General features: G+C 50.0%; 1 protein-coding gene across 2 annotated transcripts in view; it reads right to left on the reverse strand.

The window, feature by feature from the left end:
• Positions 1-10,893, reverse strand: part of RNF41 (ring finger protein 41) — a 34,071-nt gene extending 23,178 nt beyond the window's left edge. The window contains exons 1-2 of one of the 2 annotated variants that reach the window (XM_073318398.1): positions 10,771-10,892; positions 7,517-7,702 (exon numbers count right to left, since the gene is read on the reverse strand). The gene's annotated coding sequence lies outside the window, so the exon portion shown is untranslated. Of the gene's footprint in view, positions 1-7,516; positions 7,703-10,770 lie in introns of both variants that reach the window. The other variant, XM_073318400.1, reaches the window with a different exon arrangement.
• Between the last annotated feature and the right edge of the window lie 1,447 nt (positions 10,894-12,340).

Below are 12,340 nucleotides of genomic sequence, written 5' to 3' on the forward strand. Positions count from 1 at the left end.
TGGAAGGGCGTTAAGGACTGTCATAAATATTAAGGGAAGGGTAAACACCTTTAAAATCCCTCCTGGCCAGAGGAAAAACCCTTTCACCTGTAAAGGGTTAAGAAGCTAGGATAACCTCGCTGGCACCTGACCACAATGACCAATGAGGAGACAAGATACTTTCAAAAGCTGGGGAGAGGAAGAAACAAAGCCTGTCCCCCTCCCTCCCTCCCTCTGTCTGTCTGTGTGATGCTTTTGCCAGGGACAGAACAGGAATGGAGTCTTAGAATTTAGTAAGTAATCTAGCTAGATATGCTTCCTCTCTCCAGCTTTTGAAATTATCTTGTATGTATTATATGTATGACAAGGACAATGCCTTGGTAAGAGCCCAGGGTAACACTCCAGTGAAGACATAACCTGAGTGTTTACACAGCACTTTAGGGACCTAAAATATGAGGCACGCTAGCATCACATGATCAATGTATTATTCATCTCTGTTCGCAGCACAGTACAAGGGTACATGAAGATAGCCCCTGCCCAGAAGAGCTTGCAATCTAAAGGCCTTAGCAATGGCTTTAACAGGAGTTGGATAGGATCCTAAAGAACAGGGGAGACCTGGACTTTACGCAATAGAGTTCACCAGCAAAATAAGTTACTTAAAGGTTAAAGCAAAAACACTCTGACAAGCCTCCTCCAGGCTGTTATTGGAAACAACCTGGCTCACCATTCACTGAGTTACGCAAAGCCAAGTTAACCCTTCACACCACGAAGCAGAGACATGAATGTACAATCCATGCAGCTTCCCAGAAAAAACTAACTTAGAGGTGTGTCGACTGCTGTGGATGCAAGCCAAAGGCATTGCTCCCTCGGCCTGGCAAGCCTCCTTCAGCAATCAGAGCACTCCGCTTGCTTTGCCTGTCTTCCTGATGAGACTCTTAGGCCAGTGTCCTTCACATGTGCAGCACACCTTGTCCCCTGGCCTTTCCTTGGCCTGGAGAGCTGCTACAGAATGAACACTGTATGGCTTGTGCCCGCCTGCTTCCCCAGAACTCAACAGTTGTCACAGTGAGCTCTGCTTCCAGTCCTACGATCAGGGAGAGACGGCAGCTCTGTTCCGCCACAGCCATGGGATCAATTATGAAACTAAATGAAAACAGATCTGTAAAACATTCAAGTGCCAGATTCAAGCCCTGTTGAGCCCAGTAGTTTGGACTGTGACGATCCATCGGCCTGGTTAAAATCATGGCTCAGACTCACAATGAACGAGTTTCTCTTGAGCTGTAGCAAGCTAGGAAGCTCTGGAAAGCAAACTGGCATTAGAGCCCAGGGTTCTCTGGAAACATCACATGTCAGTTGTACTCAGTCTGGTGGTTCCATGTATCAATCTCTCTCCCCCCATCCCTGACTCGTATTCCACTGCCCTCAACATATGATTCTGCAGCAAAACAAGCCCCTCGTGGCTTTGCTGTGACATACAAGGTCACTGGCTGTTTTTTGTGGCGTCAGCTAATATGCAACATTCTCTTTTCACAGCATGACTTTAAAACAACGCCTTAACTGTTGTACCTTCATCCACGATCAGCTCAGAGCCAATATAAACGAGGACAGTAAACAGGTTTCACATCGGTTTGACAGCCTCCTGAGTCGCTGACAGACTATTTTAATTCCAAGCCACTCCTACCCAAGAGCCGTACACAGGCCATCCTTGCAGCTCATGTCGTTTAAGGGATGTTGTGGATTCGAGTTTACAAATATTCAGATTTCTGACCGTACATCCTGACCTCTTAAGTTGTCAAGGGATTGTCTGCTTCCTGCCAGCGTTTAAGGGTCTTTTGGATGAGCCCGAGTGTAATGCCAGTGAGCCCATCTCTCCTCCCCTTCCTTGTCTCAGCCCACTGCCTCTTCAGATTCAGCTTTGCGGCTGCCATTACTGGCCAAACAACCTTTGCAGGGCCAGGGCAAGAGTGCGCATGTGACCTCCACCCAAGCAGTCCCTGAGCGATGTAACTGACTAGCAACACCAGAGTGAAAGTAATGCACAAGGTAAGATCACAGATAGAAATCTCAATTCTGATCATTATAGCGATTGTAGTAAACAAAAGTCCGGTAGAAGTGTGCTTTTATCGTTGATTAATAACTTGCTACATGTTAGAAATACCTTTGCCCTATGACAAGATTTGCTGTAGAACTGAAAGGCTGCAATCCCACCCATGATTCAGGTTCATGCATTTGAAAGTCAGTCTTCAGGACTTCTGGTGATTTATACACTGTGCCCTTCCTTCATGTGGTTCAAGCAAGCAACAAATGTGGAATGTCAGACATACACATACTCCCTAATTAAGAGGAAGCTTAATACCGAAAGAGACAACTGCACAACTCCCATAGATATAACTTGACTTGTACATAAATTGCCTATATTGTTATTATTCCCTTCCCCGACCTCTGCCTACTTGTCTGTGAGTGGACTGTAAGCTCCACAGAGCAAAGACCATCCTTCCTAAGCACCTAGTAGGCACAATCACAAATCATTACTGGAAAGGACTCAAATCCCTTAAGGGAAGAAGTGCCCCGCCCACCTGCTAGAGGAAAAATTTTCTGACTTCTCTAGATAGGCAGTCTCACTAAAATGAACAATTGAATGAGGATCTTATATAAACCCATTCTTGAAAGCGGACACCCTTCATTGTTTAAAAAAAAACACTTCCATTATACCCACTTTTAGATCAATTGAAACCAAAGAGCCACAGTACACAATGATGTATGTATCAACAGCATTGTTAAATGCAAAAAATGCATTTGTAAATACTAGTGGTTTCTCTTATCTAGGGCTTTTCATCCTTAGATCTCAAAGTGCTTTCTGAAGGTGGTCAGTATTGTTAGAAAATGAGAGTTAAAAATCAGGTATGTGACTATTCAGGATGGTATAGGAAAGATTTAAGGCACCCAAAGGTACTTACCCATAAAGCATTTCTGCTTGAGTGGGAAAATATACTTAATCAGGATGTTTGGGCACTGCACACACAGACCAGAAGTGCTGTCTCCTGTGAATGACAGTGATCGTGATCTGTGTATTTCTGCAGCCCGAGCACATTACTGGTTACTCCCTGAGAAAAAGCACCGCTTAATTATTTTCCAAAACATCATGCTCCCGAAACTGGCCTTCATCACACCCAAGTGAATGAACGTTTCCGACACGAACCCGGACTCCAGCCTGGGTGGCTTATCCAGTGGCTTTTGTTAAAACACAGATTTAGTGCTGATGATTGAATGACAGTCCTGTGGACTCCGGCTTTCCCTGCGGAGACAGCACAGGTACGGTGGCCAGGAATGTGCTTCTAGCATGCCCCAGAGCCCCACCTAAGGAGGCGAGAGGAAAGTTTGGTCTCGTGTCCCATTTAACTCTTTGGCCTCTGATGCCGCTTCCAGTTATGGGCCAATTAGAGGCAAGTGTGTTTGCGAGGCGCACAGGTGTCTACAGAGAGCTGTCCCAAGAAACAAACTCGTTCCACATGGGGGCACAGGAGGTAACAACCTTGGCCAATAAAGATCTGTGCTGAAATTGAAGTGAGGCCTTTAACCTCTGGGTCACTAGCTCCGATTATACGTTTCCCAAGCCCCCCCAGTCCCCGTTGCATGTATGGCTTTCCAGCCTATGAAGTGCTTATATAACAAACAGTAACCCCTGTGGCTGGCAGAGAAATGCAGCGTGGCACAGAATGCAGCCCACAGCATGTCTACCAGCAGAGGCGAAGAGGGAGAAGTCAGGTTGCAGGATCATTGGGGCAGGAACCTTGCTTAGTAGATCTGTGAAAGCCCCAGGCATTCACTTCTATTGGCAGTAGCGCGCACACACACCCTGATCAGAATCAAGGCCCGTTTGTGCTGGGTGCTATACAAACATACAGTAAAGAACAGCTCCTGCCACAAAGAGCTGACACACAATGTGCCTGTGGATAACAATGGGGAAAGGATAACTGGTAGCAATCAGAGCCAGGAATTAAGTCAATGAATGTTTTGACATGAACTTCAGTGAGAAATCAGGTCTCATACCATTAGATAATCAGAAGGCACCATTTTCCCAGCACGCTGAGCAATGCTAAAAATGCTCCTTACATTACTGCAGAGCCATTCAGCTTTCACAATGTGTGAGAGACATTGTGCCACTTTTTAAAAGAGAGTCACATTAGAAACACTTATGTAATAGCACAGTTGCCCCTGTGCTGATAGAAAGCAGATTTTTTCCCCCCAAATAAAGTTAAACAAGTTCAAGATTCTTCCCTGCCTTATCACTCCAAGACAGCAAAATTATTAGGAGATACCAAATCAGAGCCAGCAAAGTGGAATTTAAATACATACAGAGTTACAAAAATCCCCTCAAATTACTCATTGCTTCCATTCAACACTGGACATAATAGCTTTTTCAAAAAGACAGTCTCCTTGACAATAGTTCAGTTGACACCCTAGCTAGAAAGGAAATAGTCAATAGCAGGGGCTAGACACAGCATTGGTGCTGGATGGTGGTGGGATATCAGGGGGTGACTTCACTTGAGGGATGAGGCATGTAACCTGAGCCCAGGAGGGGGTTGGGGGCCCAGGTGACACCTTCTGCCCTGGAAACTGGACAAAGGCTGGAGGAGGAGCCGGGAGTGTGGCTGGGGGGGAGACAGCTGGAGGGGGTTTCAGTTTTGGAGCTGGCTGGGGAAACAGAGGGAGGCCCAGAACCGGGGTCTGGCTTCCTACCCCCTCAAGATGGACCTGACTGAGGGGTCCTGTTTTCTGTACCTACAAGCTCTGTTTTGGACTGGGTTCCTGTCATCTAATAAACCTTCTGTGTTACTGGCTGGCTGAGAGTCACAGTGAATCGCAGGAAGTGGGGGGTGCAGGGCCCCGACTCCCCCGCACTTTGTGACAGCGACCACCTGGCAATTTCCTGGTTCCAACTCCTCTGCTGTCCCAGGCATTGGAGCTGCATCTTGATGTAAAGGGACCCAGTTACTTTCCAAAAACATACCAGAAATAGCATCCTGATAAACTGGGCCCTGGATTGGGGTGTCCTCCGCCACCCCTTTCTCTGTCCCTGAGAAGTCAGCTGTGTGATGGCTCCCCTCCAGGACGTCGGTTACACAGTTCCCTCTTAAAACCTGGGGCACAGGCTGAGTGCCTGGGTGCACGGATGTTGACCCAGCCATTCAGTCCTGGGCATCCTCTCCCAAGTGATCACTGTGAACACAACCTGTACCCCCACTATTCCTTCCCCAGTTCCCACCTCTGGGACCCCTTCTAAGACACATCTCTCTGTGCTCCTTAGGAAGGGACCTATCCCTTGCTCATCTGCAAAACTCTGCCAGCTAACAACTGGGGCAGTTTCCTTGGTCACTGACAACCCCTCTCCTGCCCCCGATCCTGGGGCATGTTGCCTTCTGCTGGAAAGGAGCTAGTCTCAGCCCCTCCCATACTTGGAAGCACCCTGCTTCCTTGTGTTACAGGGTCACAGGAATCCTCACCCACTTCAGTGGTTTCTGAGATCCCCTGCACCTTCTCTGGGCTCTCCTCTGGGCCACATTGCTCTCTGCTCCCTGGAGAGGGGTCTGCCTCTGGTTCATCTGCAACCTGCTGGCAGCTAACAACCTGGACAGTTCTCTCCCTGGCAGGCATTACACCCCCCTCCCTTCCTGAGGTGGTGCTGCCTCTAACTGCAGTGTAGGACTTGGTCTCAACCACCCTCCCACCTGGAAGCATGTGGCTTCCCCCTGCTGCAGAGGAATCAAGATTCTCTCCATTCTCTCAGTGGTTCCTGAGACCTTACCCTTTCCCTCGGGGGTCCCAGCATAAAACTCCTCCTTGCTGCGGGCAAATACTTTAACCTGAGCAACATAGAAAGAATCCTTACCAAGCAGCAGGTCGACAAGGAGATTTTCCATTACCCCCATGGTCAAAACACTTTCCAAACCTTCCCACACCACATGGATTTTAGCTAGTGGTACGAGGAATCTGCTTTCGCCCACCCCCACAATCTCTGCCGTTTGGCCAGGTAATACACCAGCCTTTGGGACCACGCTCTGCTTAACCAGAGGGATCTGAGCCCCTGCATCCCTCTGCCCCAAGTACTCCCTGCTGTTAACGCTGACAACCTTTACATGCTCCGTATCTGGTTCTGCAGAGGCTAAGCTCACAAAACCAATACGTTAGGTTTCCATCCCCTGGGGGTTTTCTGTGTGGAGGACAGCAGAACCATAGGCGCCAACTCTGAGGGTGCTCCGGGGCTGGAGCACCCACGGAGAAAAGCTGGGAATAAGAACCCAGGCAGACGGGAACACTGGAGGGAGGGAAAGAAAAGCCAGTGACTGATTACATAGGTGGGAGGCAAAGGACACCATGAGTAATAAACAAACCAACCTCAAACCAGATCTGTCTTTACAGCATAAAATTGCTCAAGGCTCTATTCAATGAGAAATATTTATTGTTTTCTGCTGTGAAGAAGCCTAGCCAAGCTGATTGATTTATTGCAAACGCTCACATGCACTATGCAGCCCAACTAAACTTTACATTTTTTATTTTTTTTAAATAATGGCCTCCAGTCATCATTCCTACCAGCTAGGAGGCCTTTCCAGATTCCAACATGAGTTTCATTGTTAGGATTTTTTTAAAAATAATTACACATTTTACTGCAAGTTATGGCGAACCTGCCTCCTTAGAAAGACATTAGGTAATTTTACAGGGATGTTTTAACTCTCAAATTCTAGACTGTCACAGGAAAGAAAAGTGCCCTGGAAATCAAGCAGAAACAGCGGGGGTGGGTGGGTGGGGTATTTTTTTAAAATCCAATCAGAACTTTAAGGTCAACCATTCTGATGAGTGCTTAAAGGAACACAACTTGAATTTTTCAAATAATTTACCACCCTCCCCCCAAATCCAGTTTCTGACAGAGCCACCTTGAAATATTTATGACCTGGAATTGAATAATGGGTTTGCTGTCCCCTGCAGATGTTTATATGGAGGGGTCTTGTAAGGCCTTTGTTCTATGTTTGTACAGTGCCCAGCACAATGGGGCCCTGACCCCTAAGCAGTACCCTAACCCGAACAATAACCATTTCACCATGGGCGAAACGGACTATACAGAAGAAGCACTGAAAGTGACCAGACACAAGACACTGTCAATTGCACAAAGTAAGGGCCAGGTTCTGCATCAGAGTCTGGGCAGGCAGATCCTCATGCTGAGCTCCAGTGAAATCAGAGGGGCTTATCATGGCCACAGGGGGTCTGCCCATAAGATTCCCAATGCAGGATTGGAGCTTGTACCTGCATCTCTTGTAACTGGAGCAGACACGAAGTTTTTTTTGACAAGTGTGATCTCAATTCAATTATAGCCCCTTAGCTTGTACAGAAGAGGGGGACTATCCTCCCCACCATCCCCACACAGTGTTCTTTACAAATGAAGCTGCTGATTTGGTTCTGAACACTCCCGTGTCTGAATTTCTTTTAATGAAACGCTTCGGCTGATCGAGATCTGGAAGAAGATTTGAACTGAAGTATTTACCTTCTGTGGCAGAATTCCTCCCAATCTGGCAAAGACAGAGGGCTGTGTTTTGATTGCTCTTTTTAAGCAGCTGCTCCCAGTGGCCCATCTTTTCCCTTCCTCCTCGTTCGGATTAAAACGTCATTCTTCCCTGTGACCAAGACCTGTTGCCACAGGAATAGTCAGGAGGTCACAAACGGGCTTGACCTGTGAATAGGAACAAGGAGAAGACTAGGAGGAATGTAAACAGAAATATGGCAAGGTATGCGGCTCCCCGCGCTGCACTCCCGGCATCACGTGGAAGACGGCCTAAGCCTTTCTATCCAGGAACTCCTGTTCCACTGACCACATGCCTTTAGCCACGTGCATCCCTCCTGCCCCACCAGATACACCCGCATTTCTTAAAAGCCACTTGCTCCAAACCATTTGTAACATTTTTATAACCTGCCTAACGAGGCTGCACACCCTGTGCTGCGGATACAACCAGGCCCAGTACAGTCTGAACCTTTCCAGCCAACATATTCCTCCTCTGAACAAGAACCGATACAAATCCTCTTTAAGGACAAGGAACTGAAGCATGTGAGCCACCTGGAAAAATACCACTTTGTGCCCAAGGCCTTTTATTACACCTTGTTCTCCATGCCGCTAAAAGTTTGCCCGCTGCATCATTTCAGTAGCAAAATGTTTGCTTCAGGTCTGGATGCTCCCATGTGTTTTAGGGAACAGACATTCAGTCAGGTGTTCTGCCATATGCCTGGTACAGGGAAGTTTTCAATTTAAAGGGCTCTCCCAACGGTGTAATAAAACCACCTCTGCGAGGGGAACAGCTCCCAGCCCTGGAGCACTGTCTACACTGCCACTTTACAGGGCTGAAACTTGCACCGCTCGGGGTGTGTTTTTTCACACCCCTGAGCGAGGAAACTGTCCGCGCTGTAAGTGGCAGTGAAGACAAGGCCTAAGAGAAGTTTTCAGTGTGATTGATGCTCGGTAGGGACATAACCCAATTTCAGGTAAAGAATTTTCAGATCAGGAATGTTCCGTCCTGGAATGATTTCACACAACAGAAAGGGAAGCATTGGGAGAAAGCATATATTCCCCTATAAATAAATACAGAACTTCTGAAGCTACACAATCCGGTCAAATATAGTTCTTCCAACCACCACCGAATAGGACACCCTAGCGATCTCCCTGTGACATTTATGCAGGAATGAACTGGGAACCATCACACCTTGTACTTTTTGTAAGTCTAGCACCCAAAATTCACTATCACAATAAAAAGCACGTTTGTCACTACTGAACCTGCTATGGAAAATACAGTAAAGTAATTTCACATTTATCATAGAATCATAGACTTTAAGGTCAGAAGGGACCATTATGATAGTCTAGTCTGACCTCCTGCACAACGCAGGTCACAGAATCTCACCCACCCACTCCTGTAAAACCCCTGACCCATGTCTGATCTACTGAAGTCCTCAAATCATGGTTTAAAGACTTCAAGGTGCAGAGAATCCTCCAGCAAGTGACCCGTGCCCCACGCTGCAGAGGAAGGCGAAAAACCCCCAGGGCCTCTGCCAATCTGCCCTGGAGGAAAATTCCTTCCCGACCCCAAATATGGCAATCAGCTAAACCCTGAGCATTTGGGCAAGACTCACCAGCCAGACACCCAGGAAAAAATTCTCTGTAGTAACTCAGATCCCACCACATCTAGTGTCCCATCACAGTCCATTGGGCATATTTACCACTAATAGTCAAAGATCAATTAATTGCCAAAATTAGGCTATGCCATCATACCATCCCCTCCATAAACTCTATTCTACTTCAGTCCCCACTTCCCCACACCCCAGACCAACATTCCCTCTAATTTTTGACAGGCCGTGTGCGCAAAAAAATTCTTCTGTGCACATTTTTGTGTGCATGGTGTTTTGCTGTGTGCGCGGGGTTTAGGATCTGTGTGTGCACGCACAACTTAGAGGGAACAGCGCCCCAGACCCTTCCTCAAAGGCCTGAGCAAACAACTGAGCTCCGAAGGACAACAGATTCATACAGCACTTAGAAAACCACAACGTGCTAAATCAGGGGTAGGCCACCTGTGGCACACGAGCTGATTTTCAGCAGCACTCACACTGTCCAGGTCCTGGCCACTGGTCCGGGGGGGGGGAGGTGGGCAGGGAGAAGCACCTCTGCATTTTCATTTAATTTTAAATGAAGCTTCTTAAACATTTTTAAAACCTTATTTACTTTACATACAATAACAGTGTAGTTGTATATTATAGACTTATAGAAAGAGAGCTTCTGAAAACGTTAAAACGTATGACTGGCACGCAAAACCTTTAATGAGAGTGAATAAATGAAGACTCGGCCCGCCACTTCTGAAAGGCTGCCGACCCCTGTGCTAAATGTTCTCCTCGTTCCATTTGATCAGTGCAGAGAGTGTCTATATAATTCATATATAGACACTGTATATATCTGATCAGTTCCCTCACCTCTTGTCTCTGTATGCCACTGTGTTCTAGACGGTACTTTCCTACGGGGGTATAGGAAAAGAAAGGGCCACAACCCTGCCTGAATTAAAGTAGCACCCAGAGGCTACACATTTCAATCATTCACCATAACAGCGACAATTCCCTGCGCAATTAAAAGGTAACCGTGGGAACCCATCGGGAGAGCGGCATTTCTTGTGAGCGGCACCAAGCATCTATGATGCCACGCGAGGCGGCGAAACCCCCCTATTCCCCCAAACCACAGCGATTTCGCCCCATTTTCTCAGCAACAATTTAGCAGCAGCCCAAGCAGCTCAGGCTCCAGCAGCCTGGGCCAGGCTGGCGCGGAGGATATGAAATATTCCCAGACATTGAAGTCACAGGGCACCGGGCAGGACGCCTTAGAGCTCGTTTCCCGGGGCCGACGCACAGGGCAGGGGAAGGATCTTGGGGTTTGTGCATCGGGTTATTTGCTTAATCACTAAACTTGCCAAAAAAAAAAAAAAAACCCCACAGTTTGGGCAGCAAGTGTCCCAGTCACTGCCCTGAACGAGCCAGGTCCCTGCGGCCACCCCACACGCCGGGGGGGGGGGCGGGGGGCCTGTAACACCGGACAGCGCCCTAAGGGCCCCCTCTCCACAGCCCCCCACCAGATCATTCGTCCTGGGCCACCTCCACCCACGGCCCCCCCCCAACCGCCCCTCCCCCCTCCCGACCTCCCTCCCAGACCCCGACCGACCCCCCTCCCCAGACCCTCCCCCCCGACCGACCCCTCGCCCCCTCCCCCCAACGTACCGCGCCGAGCCCCGGCTCCTCGGGCTGCTCCGGGACCCTGCAGGGCTCAGAGGCGGCCGCAGCCTCCCCGGCCCCCCGCCCGGCCCCGGCGCTGCTACGCAACCCCCCGCCCCGCCGGAAACACGGGGGCGCCCCGCCCGGATGCGACGCTCCAGCCACCCGCGGGGGGGTGGATGAGGACTCTATGGTCGCCGGCCGCTCTACCCCGCCAGAGGGCAGAGGGGGGACTCTATAGTCGGCGGGCCGCCGCTCCGGGCTCAAGAGCGGGAGGGGCGGGGCTTGCGGGAGGGGGCGGGGCTTCTCTCCACGCTGGCTGGGAGTGGTTGGTTGTGGGGGGTGGTTTGCCCCTGGGTCTGTCTGTCCCTACCAATGTGTCTGTCTGTCCCTGCCCCCCCCAGGCCTCCCTGTGTCTGTCTGTCCCTGCCCCTGGGTCTGTCTGTCCCTGCCCTCCCCAGCCTCCCTGTGACTGTCTGTCCCTGCCCCCCCAGTCCTCCCTGTGACTGTCTGTCCCTGCCCCCCCCAGGCCTCCCTGTGTCTGTCTGTCCCTGCCCCTGGGTCTGTCTGTCCCTGCCCTCCCCATTCTCCCTGTGTCTGTCTGTTCCTGCCCCCCCAGTCCTCCCTGTGACTGTCTGTCCCTGCCCCCCCCCCCCAGTCCTCCCTGTGTCTGTCTGTCCCTGCCCCTGGGTCTGTCTGTCCCTGTGTCTGCCCCTGTGTGATCCTGTTCCTGACCCTGTGTCAGTCTCTCTCTCCCTGTGTTGGTCTGTCCCTGCACCTCTGTCTGTCTGGCCCTGATCGCGCCCCTCCCCTCTGCCAAGTGAACAGCAAAGACAGTGTGGCCTCATAGAATCAGAGAATATCAGGGTTGGAAGGGATCTCAGGAGGCCATTCTAGTCCAAGCCCCTGCTCAAAGCAGGACCAAGCCCCAATTTTTGCCTGCCCCTCCTTTACCTGATGAAAAGGCTTCCTCAGGCTGGAGCTTATTCCTGGCCAGTGAAATCCCTGGAGAAGGGGCTTTTCCTTCCCTCTATCAACCAGCTTGGGCCTCTACTGGTGGCAAATGTTAAAAACCATCATTCTTTACAATGAACCCCACCTACATGTGCCTCTCCCAGGCCCAGCTGTCCGGCGCGGGGACGCATGAGCCCCCTGTGCCCCTGTGGCATGCGTGACCCGTGCCATCACAGCACACATGACTCACACGTGACAGCACGTGTCTCTCGCCCACAGAGGCTGGTCCAAAAAAATATATTACCTCAACACCCCTGCCCCCTTTTCTCTCCCATGGGCCATGGCAGCATGGATGGATCCCCGCTTGGGGACTCTTTTTGTTCTGCAGTTCTACCCCACCTGGTACAACGGGCCCCGGGCCATGACTAGGTGCTCCGCAAGAGCCATCCCAGGCAGGAATAACACTGCATGGCTCGTCACGCTGCCAAGGGGGGGTTGTGATCCACACATGTCTAGCCAGCAGGTCACGGCGTGAGCCACGCGGGCCCACGCGTAGTAACAGAACTTGTGTGACCCATGGACCTCGGTGTGTCTGGTCCAGGGGGTTAGATCTAGGCTCCAA

Source organism: Lepidochelys kempii, chromosome 20 (assembly GCF_965140285.1).
Source record: "Lepidochelys kempii isolate rLepKem1 chromosome 20, rLepKem1.hap1, whole genome shotgun sequence".
Taxonomy (NCBI): Eukaryota; Metazoa; Chordata; order Testudines; family Cheloniidae; genus Lepidochelys; species Lepidochelys kempii.